Source organism: Cibotium barometz, chromosome 8, assembly GCF_041138505.1.
Source record: "Cibotium barometz isolate CiBa-2024 chromosome 8, ASM4113850v1, whole genome shotgun sequence".
NCBI classification, from domain to species: domain Eukaryota; kingdom Viridiplantae; phylum Streptophyta; class Polypodiopsida; order Cyatheales; family Cibotiaceae; genus Cibotium; species Cibotium barometz.
In genome coordinates, this window is record NC_141053.1 from 25,699,939 (window position 1) to 25,705,627 (window position 5,689).

Below are 5,689 nucleotides of genomic sequence, written 5' to 3' on the forward strand. Positions count from 1 at the left end.
CAAAAGAAAATCAAACTGAAAGCTTGCATAGAAACCCTGTTTTCTTAAAGGACTGTCTTACGCCAAAATGCTGGAGAGGGAGCATTTGGTATATGTTTTTCTAAGGGAAGTTCGGTTACACCAGCTCTAGCAACGAGGAGTGTTCAAAGGACGGCTCACGTGTGGCAAAGCCTGTGAGTGACCAGACTCGGTATGGTTGAAAAATTGTGTGCTTCCGGTACGATGGGCAAGGGCCCACGAAGCTGTCCCTGAGTGAAGTGCCAGGACACCTAAGGAGGATCCTGGAGGGTTTTGACCAGGCGATGCACGGGCTCACCGTACTTAGGATACCCATGCGTATGTCGTGGAAGATATGTATGTTGGACGAAATGAGTATTGTAATCTGTTACTGGATCTCGTTGTTTGCTGACCACTTGGTCTCAAAACAGAGAGTCTAGAGTGATACTATTTTTCGAGAAACAAGGGACTGGATGGAAAATTTGAGTTATGATATCTGTAACCAATATCTATTTGTCAATGGAATATTTTATAAGTTAAAGTTTTAAAGAGGAGTGTGTGAGTATCTGTATTCGAAAGCAAAAGTTAAGAAAGGCATTCAATTATGGGTGGGTGAGTAATTATCTGGTTCTACCGATTCCAGTGGTTGGGTAGCAGCTAACCCATGGACCGAGGCTCGAATCAATGGAGTTTTAATAATTAAATTAAAATAATAGGAATATGCTTAGAGTTCGAGTAGTTAAATAAAACCCTGAAGAATTTCTCAAATGAGTAGATCAACGGCTATGCCTGATTTTGGTTAGAAAAAAAGCGTTGATTTCCTCAAATGATTAGATCAACGGCTGTGCCTGATTTCGGTTAGGAAAAAGCATTGATTTCTTCAAATTAAGTCAGTGATAGTTTTCCTTCTATCTGGTTTAATCAGGTGAAGAATAGTTTAGTCTCTTGACCCCGTTAGAAAATTCATTAAGAAAACCAAATAGGTGGAATCGTCCTCGTTTTTTGGGCAAGGGAAATTTTCTTGGTTTCGGTTTTGGAATGACCACCAGATTAGTCTCATGTCCGGACATTCGAGGGCGAGGCCCTGAGTGGGAAACCCTGCCCCACGTAAGAGGAAGCTACTTCCGCTCCGCTAGCAACCGGGAATTTGGTGCACGTGGAGGGGGCAGAGGGGCCTCACACCTGCAACCACCCATAGAGACAAAGTCTTCAAACGACCCCATTCATCTGAATTCACAACATCCAGTACATTCCTGCTTAGATTTGTGTCATGTGGAATTACATACTTTGTTTGCTTTCCAAATTGACATGCTTCACATACTTTCTGCATACCTTCAACCTTAAACTTAGGCAACCTTGTCACAATTTCTTTATTCTACATAGACTTCATTCTTTGCACATTTACATACCCAATTCTCTTATGCCAAATGTCAGTATCTACAACAACTCCTGAACCATTTACAAACATTACAGCACTTACTTCAGGCATATTTACATTCAATAAAAAACATTATGCCCACTCTATTGCCTTTTGCAACCAACTTGCACTTATCTTTAAAGTCTTCTACATAATAGGCTATAGGGTTAAACCAAACGTGCAGACCCTACTCAATCATCTGGCCAATTGAAACTAGATTCTTTTTAATGTTTGGAACATGAAGTACATCTACAAGGTACTTCACCTTACCATCATGCATAAACAATGGCACATCTCCAACATGGGCAATCGGATGAGCAAAACCTGGTCTTTCAAGACTCTTCATTTCCTTGAACCACTCACCATGACTTGTCATGTGGTTTGAAGCACGTGAATCAACATACCATACATCATCCTTACATGCTGTTACATCATTTCCAGACACAGCATTAACTACATGTTGCATAACAAACAACCTCTCATTATCCTCGTTATTTCTGCTAGAGGATGCATAGTTGTTTTGTTGCACTTTTTCATTTTACATGTCACTCTATTTCTTATAGAAATCTTTCTGCACATGTCCAAAATTACCACAGTAAAAATAGCCTCGTGTATCATTGTGTTGCCTTTGCCAATTACCATGACCTCCTTGACTCTCCCTGCCTCTAAACTAGCATCTTCCACTTGCGCTTTGTTTCGAATCTTGGGACTGTTGCTCTGCTGACCATAGTTTTGATTACCTATTCGGCCACCACGTTGGCCACGTCCACAACCTTTACCTCGTCCTCTACCTACACTTATTTAGAAGGCCTACTGCTCTAAACTATTTTTGCTTTGTGAAGACTGTTGATCTTCACCCAAATTCTTCTCTTCAATGATCAGCATTCACACCAAATCTGTAAAGTTGGGAATGTTCTCTCGAGTCTGAATAGACATCTTGAACCCCTTGTATTGTGTCCCGAGACCACGTAGACCCACTTTCACCTTATCATCATTATCAAGAGAAACACCAAATGATACAAGGGAATCCACAATGCACTTGATCTTCAAGGCATAATCATTCACAGACATATTTTTCTTCTCCACAGTATGAAGCTCATTCTTCAACTAAATCTTTTGTGCCTTGGTGTTAGTTTTATACAGTTTTACCAAGGTGTCCCATGCCTCCTTAGGTGACTTGGCATCTTGTATATGCCCAATCATGGTGTCTTGTATACCAATAGAAATAAAATACATGAAAATTTTCCTTGCTCCTTGAATTCTTTTACATCTGCAACATTTGGATTAATCTCTAGTATCTCTGGTGCCTCCTCATGTTCACCTTCAATGTAGTCCGAGTAACCTTTTCCCATGAGGAAAACTGTCAATCTAAACCTCCAATAATGGAAGTTGTTCTTATCAAGCTTCTCTACAACAATTTCGTTTATTCCATAATTCAAAATCTTGTCTGCAACACAAATTTACCAAAAAATAATACTCTTGTTTGACCTGCATAAACTGCCCTATTCTATGCACAACGTACTATACTGCACCCAAACTATCACAACTGGTGACCTCAATTTGCATACATAAACCCAATGGTAACTTTAATACCTCTTTGCAATACACACAGTGTCTGTACAACCAATCGCCATTCCTGCAATTCCAAAAACAGAGTTTTGCATAGAATCAAAACTTACCCATAGTGCCTGTGAACGCCTGTGAACTGAAAAACAAAGGTCCTGACGCGCTCAAAACGTAATTTCGACACAAAAAATATTGTCTAGACTTGTAGCTCTGCTACCGTGAAGCAAACTCCTCAATCGAGTTCGTTTGCCGATGCCTCCCGAAGAGCTCCCGAGCGACAAGGGTGTAGTAGCCAACACAAAGGGGGAAGAGTAGATAAAGCTCTTACCCTCCTACCTCTTCCTCTGCTTCTCTTTCTTGCCGCTTAGCCTTTAGCATGAACCAGGCTCTCATACCATGAAAATATGCAAGGGAGAAGAGAGCTTGAGCTCTTGCAAGCACACACACACACTCAAACAAATCCTATAAGATAACACACAAGGTGAGAGGCTGAAAATTTTTCTTATTCTTCATCCAACAAAAGAGGTCTACAAAGAAGATAAAGTGACTAACACACATAATAGAGTATATACAAGCGGTCCATAATGTGAACACACTAAGAGTGGGTAGGTGTGGACTAGTCGGTGTAGTCCAATTGTAGAATCTTTTGTGAAAGAGACAACTCCCATCGACTCTACAATCTTGAAGCAACACATGATTAGATATACATGCTATTTGATTTTTCACCATGAATAAGAAAGTTTAAATCATACAAACCTTCATGAGAGACTTTATGAAATTTCATTATTGCTTGTTGAAGTATCTTTAAATCCATGAAAATGTGGTTGAAGGCATCGTAATGTACTTTGATATCACCCTTTGATTTGTCCTTCAATACTTTTGTTCCCTCCACATGGAAATACTCACCACAACAAGTGATCTTACATGTGCATTGTTTGTCTTCTTTGTTAATGAAACTTTGTATGGAGCTGGAAGTAAGTGGCTTTTGATCCCTCACTTATAAGAGGAGCCTCCTTTGTGATGGCATGGATGGACTCATAGACTTTGCAACTTATACCTGCTTCATCACACAAGCAATTTGAATATCATTTGCACTCAAAATCCATCAATGTCCTTGATATAATCTTTCGTCCAAAACCTCACAAAATCCCTTGTAATTGGGGTTACAAATAATAGCCAACATTTCCTACTTCCTAATGCAAGCTTTCAAAAGACTCTGGGTATATATTTGTGAATTCTCGATGCATCAATCAAAAAGTTCGTAAAATATAAACATTAAAGAAAAGTGTTAGTTGTAGAACTCTTATTAAAATTATTCAAGTGCCACAAACTGTTAGACGTTTATAATATCTAAGAAGCCAAATTTTCCCACCACCAATGTGACATACTAAACTAGACAAATTAGTCAGAACACCATATTGGGGAATATGAAAATTTCCCACAAGTTTGGGACACGTGGTCAAAAGTTTGGATTAATCATAACTTTACACCACTAATCCAAAATGAGTGCTTTATAGCTCTTTAGATTCCATTTTTCAAGCGCTTTCCAACGATAGGTCATATGATAGGGTTTTGAGAAACTTACAAACATGTTATCCATGTCCCCTTTTTTAAGTATTCAAAAATGGGAATTGGGAAATTCCCAAATTCACTAATATGGTGTTAGCGCACCATCAACCCATAATAAGTCTATATGTTTCTTTCCCTAAGCCCTAAGTAAAGAAGTGGATGCATTATCCAATGGTTGTCTTACGTAATGACATTTCATTGATGCACATTCCTCTTCTACACGAATATGAAGATCTATCTTATGTTTTCTTGTGTTAGTAATATTTTCTAAAGGAGGCATGGTTTAGACTAAGGTGAGCACAATGAAAGAAGGATTAGAGTAAGATGAAAGGATGATTAAAGAGAAATGAAGTAGTTTTTGTTGAAAATGACCTCTTCAAAAGGTACTTCTAAGGGTAACCTATGATTGAGGGACCATTTTTTATTGAAAAAATATAAAAAATTAAAAATTTCAAGAAATCCCTAATTTTAGGGTCCCTTATACCTACGTTTTTTATATTTGGGGAAGAGAGAGAGGTGTGGGACCACATATAAATGCATGAGATATGATGGAAAATGTATGGGACTTGAAGAGGTAGTTATTGACTAAAAGTAACCTTAAAAAGGTACTTTTGGAGGTTACATATGATTGAGGGACCCATTTTTTATTAAAAAATGTTAAAATTTAAAAAAAATAACACTAATTTTAGGGTTCATTAAAAAAAATGTTAAAATTTTAAAAAAATAACCCTAATTTTAGGGTCTCTTAGATCCACATTTTTCAAAATTGGGGAAGACAGAAGTGTGGGACCACATAAAAAACGCAAGTGGTCTAAGGAATCTCACACATAAAGTTTTCAAAAATGAGAATGGTCTCTAGAAATAGTGGTAACTTTTTTAAAAAGTGAGGGGACCCTAGAGAAATAATAGGAGAGGATCTATCAGTTGCTAGTCTAAAAAGGGACCCAAAAGTAGGGTATTCATTAGCTTTTTCCCTACTATGGAGCTAAGTTTAGCATTCTAAACCTAAAAAATTAGCAACTTAAGCTAATCCTTATAGGGCCCTTTTTGTAGTCTATATTTTTCCTAATGAAGAAGGGCAATAAATGGAGGGTTTGTCTGGATTACAAACCTCTTAATTTAGCCACAGAAAGGCATCAC